Here is a 12,480-nt window from a genome sequence, read left to right as displayed (position 1 = left end):
AAAAGCTATAAATATCCTACTTGTTTAAACAAAAAAATGGAAAAATTTCTGAAAGACTTTCAAGCTCATTCTTACAGACTTTTCTTTGTCTTAGGAAAACTAACATGGCCACTTGTCATACAGATTTAACAGTGTATTGAAGAGCTGAGGCTAATCAGTATTACATATGGAGAGGGGCCCAGGGAGGCAACATCAACTGCATTAGCAATGCAAACATGACACAGAGAGCATATATGATCATCCGTATATAAATGCACACAGAGCAAATAAAAGAAAAATACAACCAGCAGCCATCTAACTGCTTTGGAAAAATAAACATAATTTTGCCATCAGTGGAGTATCCCTAGCATTTCTTACACTAAGCCAAGGCTTTGTGAGTGGTGTAAAGGAGACGACATCCCATCTACCAGTGCTCTCACCCCCTTGACTGAGACCCATGCTGGAAGTTGCTTTTTCAACCTCCCATGCATCCACTGTCTCATACTCACATATCTCATACATCCCATGCAGCCATCTCTCTGCGTAAGAAGCTCAGATATCTTTGTCCACGGTTCAGACAAACTCCTTGCTTCTCCTCCCACTCCCACCATGTGATGTCCTGGTTGCAGGCACAGTGGAGAAGTTGAGCTCTTCCCACAGTATAAGCAACAAACCATAGTGGGTTCTTCAAATTAGTGCCGTTGCACATGGGAAGGAGGTGGGAATCTCCCTTTGCAGGTAAGCAAATGGCTACTGAGGCAATTAAGAGGCATGGGCATGATCTAAGAGCAAAGCAACAACCACCTTTCACAGAGAAATTACATCCTTTCAAAATAAATCCAGTGGAACTCAGAAAAACAACGTGAAACAAAATGTCTCAACAGGCACCTAGGAAGCAGGAAGCTGTTATCTCCAGCAATGTCTTATTTTCCATTAAAAAAATAAAAAACAGTGCAAAATTATGTCCTTGTGCTAGTCCTAGGATAGATTTATGGTCTCTTCTGACAATCCTGCAAGAAAGTGTCATTATATGATGACAAAGTGGAAACAGAAGTGTCTCTAGGCAGAAATGAACATTGATTCTTAACAAAGTACAGGGAATCTCTTTAACCCTGGTCTCAATAGCATCACAGCTATATACTTAGATAAATACTATATAAGCCTTTCCTCCTTCTCTGTTTTTCCTCTGCAATAAGTCAATGTGATTAAAAAAAATATGACTTTATACAATTATAATTTAATGCAGATTTAATTCTGGAATTATTGGGTTAAATATAGAGTGAATGAAGAGTAAGATGCTACATCTTCAGTCAGTCACTGAACTCCAATTGAATTCAGCAGGGATACGATTCCATCACAAACATTTTATCTGAGAATTATTTATAAGTGATGGAAATAGAACAACACTTCATTTCCTTCAGTTTTAACACTACTGCCTCCCTCTTCTCAGCCTCTCTGTTTGCCATAACATCCCCTTCTTACGACTACTTTGGCATGCCTGAAACACTGCACCATGTATGGACTCCATGGCTAAGCACAAATGGGCTGGATTAAGACAGGAGGAAACAGATCTGAGACCAAGAGTAGACTTCTTCATGGTTGCATGAAACTTGAAATGTACAGGAATACAAGGCAGGAATAGAAACAGAAAAGATGTGAGGAAAAGAGGACTGTGATGTGTAATAACGGGGAGACTTCCACTTACAGCAAAGAAGAGCAGTCTGGCTATGACTCTCACCCAGTGCAGGCAAAGACAGGGATGCTATTGGTGTCACACTATGGAACAATACTATCTACGCACACAACATCAGAATCAGAGCTTAAAAAAACCCCACAAACTACTATTGCTTGTAAAAGCACATGGAAAATTTGATGCAAGATGTCTGCTGTTTGCCTGAATCCTAAAGTATCTGAAGGAACAGCACTGCAAGGTGTGAACCACCAGAGAGATGTCATTGGCATTCAAGATCAGTGATGCCTGCTGAGTCATTAAGTCTAGAGGAATAATCCCAGGCTACCCCTTCTAGTATATTCTGTAGGAAGGAAAAAATACTAAGAAGAGATTCCAGCTGACTGTCTTTCTAAGGGATGAGGAAAAGACTGTTTTCCTTTTAATCTAAATGCTCCATTCCTCAGTAAAGCTTCAGCCACCACCTCCCTCCCAAGGGAAAGCTATTCTCTGCTCCCACTGCTCGTGGTATGGTGGCGTCATGCGAGGAGTCCCAGACTGCATCCTCAGCACTCTATGAGACTGCAGAAAGGCAAGGCTGATGCTGGAAAGCTGGAAATAATTATTACTTCTCTTGCCTTTCTCAAGGGCTTTTCAGTAGACTTGCTGCTTGTTTTCTGTTTCTGAAGTGAATAGCTTGTCTTACGTGTCCAGGAGGCAGAAAAAGGGAATTACTACAGAAAGCAAAAATTGACTGGAAATTATATAGAAGCTGGTGGGGACGAAGAGAGAAGGCTGGGAGAGTGGAAAGTTCAACTCCAGTCATGATCAGGAAGAAAGAGCAGCATAGACCTAGGTGGAGCTGTATTAAGACAGAGAGAATGGCAGGAAAGCAAAAAGAAGGAATACAAAGATATAGAAGAAAGGGAAAAAAGAAAGCAGGGAGGTTGGCTTTAAAAAGAGACTGAAAAAATGAAATTCCTGGAAAAGCGAGAACATGGGAGCACAAACCTGGAGAAAAGGTGGCTGGAGTGGAAGTTGAGAAGTGGGGCATATAAAGAAAGGAAAAGGCAAACTGAGGAAAAAAAGAAAAAAAAAAAAAGAAAAAAAAAAAGAAGTGATCAATAACTTATCTTAATATCATCATAGGAGAGAATGATATAGACAGAGGGGAGAATTCAGACCTGCAGGACTCCTCTGCGCAGAGCCAGTCCAAACAGAAATAAATTTATCTCATCTTGGGAATCCCAACAAAACACACCATTGTCACAGGATTTTCATCCTTGAAACATCATGTCCTCTTACGGCTCCAACTTCTGCCCACCTTTCTCTCTCAATATGTGATCTATATCTGGATATGCCCATGTACACACACATTACCTGCTCAGCCTGAGTTGCCTAATGAAGGCACCAACATCGCTATAAAACCACCCTGCTGTGGTAATTTCAGCCATTATATCCTAGTAATGCATCCATTTTGTTGGTTAGTTTTCTGTGCAAGTTTATGCTAAAGTACAAACTTTCCTTATTTAAGACATTAGGAGGTGGAAAATTACTGAGGGAGAAAGAAATGTGTCATTTTAAGTGCTTTGTTTTTCTTTAAAGTGTTCTTTTATTTAAATATGAGATCATTCAGAGCAAGTAAAATACATTTCCCTGAATCTTAATCATAGGCAGTGCAGCAATTTCAGATTCTTATGTATTACTTTAAATACCATCTTGGGGAGAAAGAAACGGTAAAGATTATGAACGTGTTTTAGGTAATTCAGAAAGTACTAGGAGAAATAGTTCTGTGTTTTGAAAGGTAACATAAGAACAAACTGCCAAATTAAAAACTAACTTTTGTTCAGAGAAAAGTCTTTCACTCATATTTTCTTTGAGTTAATTACTTGAAGCCAGACTGGAACCAGATTATGCTGCCCAATATGCTATCTTAATTAAATGAAATAATAATGATTTTGTCTCACCTCTACATGAATATAATACCAAGTGAATCCTGAAGAAAGGATTAGGAAGGTATTATATAGCTGAACTGGTTAAAGGGCAAGAGTGATTCAGACCTACGTGGAGCAAGTGTTGATCCAGTTCAAGTATCGGTCTCTGTTACACAAGAACTAAGTCAGTGGTGCAATAGTCTGCTTTATGTAAGAGATTGTTCGGTAATTACACTGGCTCCTGCTCCTTTATAGTGTGCTGTTTTTATTACTCACCTTGGCCTTCCTGGCTATTTTTTCAAACTGATGTTAAATGATCAGATATCATTATTTTGCATGGGTTCAATATTTCTGGATGACTGCTCTGATGCGTCTCAAGATGTCACATTTACAGAGGCGGCTGCAAGGTTGTCCTAGCTGTGATCAAGCCACAAAGGTGCCCATCTTCTCTGATGGCAACTTTAAGACTTTTTAGGATCTTTTCTCCAGGAGAAGGTTTTTAGATAGATGGAGTAGAAAAAAGCAAAGTTCTTCAAAGATCAGTGCTCCTGAAAGGTTCTTTGCTTTTTCCCACTAATAAAATTGAGCTAATAAAAGGTACTACTTCCATCTACACCCTATGTCCTTCTTATCTGTAGGCCACCAAAGCCTGTCTGTGCCTACACAAAAAAATAGTTTAGTTTCATTAGGTCACTTCTACATAATATTGCAAAAATCTAGTGCATAACAATGCACTTTTTGCTTTTCTGAGTCTCCCTTCTTTTGATTCTGCTTTCAAAGGATGTGAAACTAAATCAGTCTTAATTTATTTGCCATTGAAACTCTCTTCACTGAGAAACCTATTTTTTTTCTCTTAGAAGTAACTCACAAAAGAAAAATTACCAAGCAATTGATTAAGAAAAGCATATTTAGAGACTTGGGGCCATGTGAGCAGGTTAAATACTTTTGAACCAGTTTTTAAGGAGTCATATTCTGTATGTGTTCATTATTTTCTGCAATTTTTTAACCCATTGGTCAATTATAGTAAACTTTGGCAGAAAACAGACATCTCACTGATATTAAGTTCTCCCGGGTTTTATGACAGTAGGTAGTCAGGAGAACTAGGATTAGTACCCCACTGAGGGAATGACTACATCGTTAGCTCACAACTTAGTTAATGCCAGAAAATCTGCATGTGGCAACAGGATGCAATATTCTTCATTTCTGGTGCACTGAAATTGTTCAAATTGCTTTGACACATTCTGTTTACTCATCTAAACATAGTGTATGACTTGAAAAATAAATTTTGCTTAGAGGCTTTCATATGAGTACTAACAACCATGTATGTTTTTCTTTGAATGGCATTTCCATGATTTTTCATTTTTCAATTAGACTCATCAATTTAACACAGAGACTCTGCTTAAATTTTACTTATAGTTTTTGGATAACATAACTGAAGTCTAGAGCTATATTGAGAAACACAGTTCTTTTTTTCTTCAGGAATTTGCTGTTTTGCCATTCTGTCAACATAACTGAATACTGCAGGTGTGTGTGTCTTAGAAAATCTCCCTGTCTAGCCCTTTCGACTTTAAAGCCCAACAATGCCCTATTCTGAGATAAACTATGTGTTTGACCTACAGACAAAGCATAAAACCTGAAAAAACTCTCATATCTAGGGCAAAGATAGCACATGTGAACTCAGTTGCCTTGAAACAGAGTGGGTGAAGGCAGGAAGGCAGGAAGGCAGGCAGGCAGGCAGGCAGGCAGGCAGGCAGGCAGGCAGGCAGGCAGGCAGGCAGGCAGGCAGGCAGGCAGGCAGGAAGGAAGGAAGGAAGGAAGGAAGGAAGGAAGGAAGGAAGGAAGGAAGGAAGGAAGGAAGGAAGGAAGGAAGGAGACACTATCCATCCTTTTATTCACCCAGCTGTCCATCTGTTCCTTAACTGGGCTAGTTTTAAAGGGAATTCAGTTTTCATCTTGTTCAATGTTCTGAAATGTGCTCTGTCTCTTAAGTTTGGTTTCCATCTGGGAAAGGATGAGAAGTATCAAAATGAGAACAGCAATACATGCAACATTTTAAGGTGGTCTGTACTTGTGAGATAGCCAGCCTAATTTCAAGAGCTTGAGAAGTCCTGATAATCCAGATAACTACTTAAAGTTTGGGCCAGTTGACCAACCTTTACTTCTTGCAGGTTTTACCTTCTGAACTGTACTGATGACCAATTTTTCTGAATGCTCTTAGTAAAAAAAAAAAACATAGTTCATTACAGAAGAAAATACGGAATTAGTGCTGTACAACACAGCAGTTGCTGTAGAGACTGCTCCTTTTTGCTGACAGAATAAATAAATAGCAAATTGCAAATGTATTTAACAATCATTATTTCAGTTTTCTGCCCCTCAATAACCAAGTATCTTCATTCCTAATTATGTGTGTGTACATTTGTGTGTTATATTCACTAATGCTATAGTATTTACTAAATAACATCTTTGGCAGAGGGTGCTTAAGACTGAAATAATGGTTTAGTAAGGCATTTTAAATACTAAAGTTGTATCATTATGGCAATGAGACTAAAGATTTAAACGTGTTTTGTCAAATTGTGGCAGAAAGGTGTATCCTAAGAGATGTGAAGTTGGCAAAATCCTATTGGTATTCATATCCTATTGGTATCCATATCAGAAACTTGTGTGAGTATCAAAGAATGGTGTGAGCTAGTCATCATATTTGTGGTACAAATTAATGGCGCATTCTCACATTTTTTCTAAAACAGTGATTAAGAAACAGAAGGAAGTTAGTTTTTCTAACAATTGAAAAACTTTGTCAAATCTGCTTGCTCAGAAGTTAATACCTCCTGCAGCACTGCTTTTCCACTCTATTTGGAGCTTCCTGTCTCCTCCTCTATCTGGTAATCTGATAATTCTGGAAACCATATTCATCCTTACTCATTTGTAATCTGCACTGAAGCTCCAGTGATACCACTTGGTAACATCAATCAGTCTTTATCTGTGATCTGTGTGGCAGCTACTATTTTTTCCTACTACATCCTTCCAAAAAAAAGCTCAAATGCTACTTATAGCTTTTCTGAATGAAGAGTACTTCTGATATTCACTGGAGTCAGTCAGATTTCACCTGATTGCCAGGGAAACAAAAAAAAAAGGTTCTCTTTTAGAACAGTGCTGGAAAGAATGCTGCTATGCTCAGGACACTGTTTGATTCACCTGGTTGCAAGGAAGAGTAGTTGTGCGTGACAGAAAGAAAAAAGGGAAAAAGACAGTGGAGCTTCACAAAGGCAGCCTGAGTTACACTTACATTTGTGTGACTTATTAGATGAAATATATTGATTTGGGTGCTTTGTTGTGTAAAATATGCGGAAAATATGCGGAAAAAGAATGCGGAACACCATTTTATGACTCAACAATACAGTCTCTCTTGCTGATGAAAAACAAGGCCATGAAAAGAATAACTTGTGGATGAAAGCTGGGAGGAAAAAAGCTGTGTTTGAAGCTAGCAGGGAGCTGACTGGGTGCTAAAACAAAGTACTGAAGCGAACAACTAGGTGGCAGGAAAAAATCAACATGCCTTAGGAGAAAAAGAAAGCCATGGCTTGGATATGAATTTTTGTGTTGACTTATTTCTAATATGCACTTGTTTGATCAAGACCAGAAATTGAAGATAGTAATGCTTCCAGGGAGAAGTTTTATCTACACCCTATGAATCTGGTTAGCTGACACAGTAACAACAACCAGGAAAACAGTTATTTAAAAATCAGTGGTGATTTTTTCACTGAGTTATTTTAAAGCTCTCCAAGATCTCAGGAGCAGAAATACTGTTATCTTGTTAATTGCTAGGTTAACACTTACTTCTTATTATGAATTAAAAGCCCACTGCTTCAAAGCCTATCTTTATACAATGATTAAGTGGCTTAAATTAAATGTTACTGATTATACTGGATAAATCCCAGTTAGCTGAGCTTGAAATATTCACAATGAAATGATATTTAGAGTTTTAAAGTACATTTCTGTTTGCATCTAATTTGATTTGTAACTATTCAATGAAGGCCTACCCTACACTAGGAGAAACAGCAAATTCCTACATTTACCTAACACACAAAATCTAAACATTGCTACTTAAGTATAATCCACATCTTAAAGTGGCAAAAAAGAGCATTTGTAAGTAATGAGAAGATTTATTTAGTTTTCTTAGACAAATATGTGACAGAACCCTGAATGCCTCTGTGTGTGTGTGTGTGTGTGTGTGTGTGTGTGTGCTAGAATATTTACAATGTCACCTATAGATGTACACATCTATATATAACAGAAGGATATAAAAAGAAAGATAAGGAGGATCTGAATCAGCCTTCGTCACTGCTTTGTTATGTGAACTGGGGCAAGTTAATGATGAGACTATTTGAATTTGCCTTCTAAAGGAAGCTGCTGAAAAGAGCGCTGGAGTGGGTTCAGGCACGAGGGCTAAGTGAAGTTATGCTGCAAGTAGCAAGTTCCGATAAGGAGTCTAAGAAGCTTATGACCCACATTCAGGGCACTGCGCTGGAGTGCAAGAATGCAGAAGTAGGAAAAGCACTGAAAGCGCTCACTCTGGAGCCCAGTTTTACAGTGAAACATGAGGATGATGTTCAGCTGTAAGGGCGAGACATGGAGAGCTGGCTCCAGAAGAGGTATCATTGGATGGTGAAAATGAAGATGAATTCTCTGGGGATACATTAGTAGAATGACAGCCAGACAGCTCTGAAGATAGAATTTGTTTGAGAGTGCCACTTTGGATGATATTTGCAGCTGCAGGGGAAAGAGATGCATGAATGGCACGGGAGGTGTAAAGAGAGGAAGAAATTCTGAAGTGCAAGTAGGCATGGTGACAGCAAGAACAGCTTCGATAGCAGATGATGTGGCGTAAAGAGAAGGCAAACTGGCAGGCATAGACTAGTCAATGCGGATTAGTAATAACAGCTAGAGTATAAGTAATGTATCAGACTCTTTAAACATCCAGTAGGCAGACACACTTAATAACGGTACAGTGTCAGAGTAACAAAGAAAGTCACATTACAACTACGATCAAAATAATGATCAAGACTTGACAGATCAAGGATGCACGGGACATTCTCAGCATTTGTGCATCTTGAAAAGCATGGAGAGAAAGCAGCTACAAAACAATAAACAAGAACCAGGGGAGATACCTGTAGTCTTCTGTCACCTACATTTAGTAATTAAGCTGACCTTGCTCTCTGCATGCAATCACTAAGGCCTTAAATATTTGTGCTTGTGCTTTTTTTCCCAGGACTAGACATGCACTAAAAGCAAGGGGGCCTGATGACAGCAGGGCACCTGGGAACTGCCATTAGCATCTGTGCATAGGACCTGGCAGCCACAGGATTCATGTGCATATGCAGTACCACATTCCTTACATCAGTTAAATATTCTTCTCAAAACAATTTCAGTTCATCTGCTTGCCCAAAGTTTTAAATTTCTTTAACCATTAATAGCGTTTAAGTATAATTACATTACTCACCTCATGAATTAATTATAGGTTGAGGATTATTTCCATAAGAAATATGTTCCTATAATTTATTCAGAAAGATTTTCAAATTATCTAAAGACTGTATCTTAATCTCTGCTTTTATGAATAAATTTATCTGCATTGATTTTATATCATAGGAGAGTCCTTAAAACTGTTGTCATTACCATTCATTTTAAGGTGATATACTGTAGCCATAGAACAGTGGCATAGGAAATATGTGTTGAAATATACTGTAACAGTGAAAAACATAAAGACCATATTGGAGTACATAACGCGATGTATGTCCCTAGTACTATGCAAAGATATCAAAAGAGTATGATATAGTGTTTTTCTCACACACACATCTTGGACATGTGTTTCCATGTATGTGCCCGAAAGTTCGTCTATGTGTGTATATATACAGATATATATGCTCTCCTGTAGACATATTTTTATGTGTACATGGACATATCTATATGTGTACAAATGTACGTCTTTGTACATTTAATGTAAAAAATCAAAGTTCAATTAATGTGTCCCATGAGAACTATATTTCAAAACAGTTTTAGTTAAATATTTAGAGGTTAATATAACTCATGTAGGAGTGTGTGCTTGTATAAGTGAAGTTATAATCTACAAGTAAAAAGGTGAAAGGAAAGAAGATTCTGCTCCCAGTCCCAATTATGTTCTTTGGAAATGAAACGTCCTAATGTTCTATATTCTGCAAGGACACATGATCTGTATCTATTTTCAGCAAACATCTTCTCACATGGTGGCCTAAAAATAGGCTACCCATGAACTTTAAATAATGGCTTAGGTAGGGTATTAACCTCTTTCTCACATTCTAAGTTTATCCCATTGCTGTAAGTATCAATATTATGTAGAACGTATCTGGTGCTAGAGAATGACAAAGCAAGCTACATACACCTCCATTTCTGATTCTCTAAAGATGTAATTTCCTCTTAAGTTCTTTCAAGGCCTGTTATATAGTAGGCTGCTCACATAATACTGGCAGAATTTCTCCCTCAGTAGTGAATCTATTTTGTGACAGATACTAAAAAGCATGAGCTATTACATTTCCAGCCCCTACAGATGGGAGACTTTCTACTCTTGATGAAATGTGGTTGATTATGGAATCTCACATTTGCATAAATACAAAAGTGTTTATACAATGTGCAGCAATGAGTGCTACAATGACAGCTAGATTATTGTTTCAGGATGTCTGTGCTAGCCATTGTATTTCCCAAATAATCTGTTACAACTCCAACAGCATCATGTTCAGGTATATTTTTCAAATGATTCTTAGTAGTTCTACTCTTTTCTTTTTTCATAGACACAGACTCATCTTTGCTTCCTGCTTTTCAATTCAGTACAAGAAAAACTCATTGTGAAATAAACTTATTTTCAGTACCTGTGACACTCACAAGATCACAGAAATAAATATGAAATAGTTTTCAGTTGCACAGTTAACTAATGACTGTAATCTAGGCTAAAATTAGAACTGTTAATTATAAAGAATATGGCTTTTCTTTAAAATGTATATAACCAGAAAGGTATTTACGTTATCCACAAAATAGTTTAGCCTTCTAGGAAGGCACTGTCCAATGCTTTGAATACAGTACAGTGATCAGAGCACACACTCAATGAGTTAGTAAAACGTGCTCCTGTATGTGCTTTATGACACCTTTTTAGTATCCTCTCAACCAACCACAGAGTTTTTGCTTTTCACAAATGGGGGAAAAGAAAAAAGGATTTATTAAAAAGAAAATTAACAAACATAGGCTCCACTGGACAAGCTGGGAGATAAAGATCCTCTTAGGGGAACTCCTTGCCCATCAGAGCTCCACTCATACCCAGGCTGGCTTCGGATCCAGGGCCACCGCTGAGTAGGACTCTGTGAAGGTCTCATGAAAGAGAGACAACAGATAAAAACCATTGCTTTGAACTCAGGCCAGGAGCTACCGGGAAGTCTGTACCTGCACTCACAGCACCAGATCCACATTTTGCACCAGCTTTTAACTCCACTCATCTCTTAACAACTGTGTACCACAGTAGTTTAGTACCAAGTGGAGGAAGACTCTTGTTAACCATTAAAAATACCAGACACTAAATACCTTCAGTGTTAGACACTTATATTTAAATTAAACATGTGTAATTCAACACCTTGTGCATCCATACCTATGCTAAATTTCATTCTCTGTCCATTTACAAATAATTTCAACAATTTTTTAGCAATTCTCATTTCCATTTAATGTCTTATATAAAAAAACTTCATCAGAAGAGCTTATACTTCCACAAGATTATTTTGCAGCTGAAGAAGAGAACCCTAATTTTTCAGGTACTAAGATTTTAGGGAAAAAAAACATCAGTATTTCACCATTGTGTTACCCACATGACAATTTTTGGAGAAAATTTTACTTGCTTGTTGTGCTTGCTAGAGAACAGCAACAGTCCAAAACTATGGATTAGACAGAGTTCTGTGCAGGTGCCAAAATAAATATATTTTTTTTGTTCAAGTGGCACTAGATAAAAACCAAAAGAATGACCTAGCATAGCCATGAAGTTCAGAGTTTAACTTGGATATCTCCCATAGCTTCAACAAGATTTACCTTCTTAAATCACCAGTGTACCAACTGGAAATTAAGTTCATTAATGTGCATTCAGAACAGATTTTGTGCTCTGCTGTTTTTTTGTCCTCCTTGTTTTTGCCTTTGAGATCATGTGCTTTTAAAAGGCAACTCCAAATTTATGCACAGGAAATGGTGTGTAGCCTTCTGTATGTTGTTACTACCACAATCATAATGTGCAACTGAGTGCATAAAAATAGGCACATGCATTTGCTTCTGCATGGCATATTTATTTCCTCTTGCTGGTGGTGAGTCACAATGATAATCTTTATTTGTGGTGACTTTCATGGACACTGTCACATTTAAAGGGTGCCAGCTCAATGCAGAAACTTTTGAATTACATGACCCCCAAAGTACTTTTACCGATACCAAACATATATGCTTCAAAAGACAAAACAAGCACAACATTAAAAAAATGCATTTACGCAAGAACTAATTCAGAAGTCATATGAATTACTTTGTTATCAGTTTTAACCTCCAAAGAATCAGCAATGCCATCTAAAATTGCAACAGCCTATTCAGACCTAATAGGGATGAACATGCTGTGGTAAGCATTGTCTGATATGTAGTAATCTTTCCTGGCTTTCAGCAGAAACTGCACAAAAAAAAGTGTTCGGCTTTTTCCACCTGCTGCCCCCAGCACTACCTGGGTATCAGCTGGCTGAACAATTCTCCACTCCATTAAAAACTGAGATATGATGGGCACTTGGAAGCATGATCTCAGACTCGAAGAGTGTGAAATTCTCCTCTGTGGGACAGCACTCCTGTTGCATTAGCTGCTGTTAT

General features: G+C 37.9%; 1 protein-coding gene across 1 annotated transcript in view; it reads right to left on the bottom strand.

Moving 5' to 3' along the window:
* Positions 1–12,480, bottom strand: part of HCN1 (hyperpolarization activated cyclic nucleotide gated potassium channel 1) — a gene marked incomplete at both ends in the record, with an annotated part of 194,651 nt that overhangs the window by 23,502 nt on the left and 158,669 nt on the right. The window lies entirely within an intron of this gene.

This window comes from Streptopelia decaocto, assembly GCF_964273445.1.
Source record: "Streptopelia decaocto genome assembly, chromosome: Z".
NCBI classification, from domain to species: Eukaryota; Metazoa; Chordata; class Aves; order Columbiformes; family Columbidae; genus Streptopelia; species Streptopelia decaocto.
Note: the sequence above shows the minus strand (reverse complement) of the source record. Positions and strands in the feature narration are given on the sequence as shown.